Source organism: Catharus ustulatus, chromosome 10, assembly GCF_009819885.2.
Source record: "Catharus ustulatus isolate bCatUst1 chromosome 10, bCatUst1.pri.v2, whole genome shotgun sequence".
NCBI lineage: Eukaryota > Metazoa > Chordata > Aves > Passeriformes > Turdidae > Catharus > Catharus ustulatus.
The window spans coordinates 17,976,743-17,977,102 of NC_046230.1; positions in this window are offsets into that span (position 1 = coordinate 17,976,743).

The following is a 360-nucleotide window of genomic DNA, read 5'->3' on the forward strand; positions in this document are numbered from 1 at the left end:
GCGGCGGGGGGGCCCCCGGGCGGGCCGCGGCCATGGCGGGGGCGGTGCGGGCGGCCCCGCCGGGCAGTCCCGAGCTCGGCGCCACGCGCGGCTCCTCTCGCCGCCGCGCCACGCTCGCGCTCTGGCGCCGCCGCCGCCGCCGCCGCTGCTGAGCCGGGCGGGGCGGGGCCCGTCCGCCAATCACCCCGCCCCTGGCAACCCGGCGCCCCTAGCGACGGCGAGCGCGGCGCCGATTGGGCGGTGCTGCAGCGGGGGCGGAGCCTCAGCGGAAAGATGAATTGGAGGGGGCGGGCGCTGCCCGGCGCGCCCCCCGTGGCCCCGCCCCCTGGCGCGGCAGGCGCAGGGCGGGGAGCGCGCCCC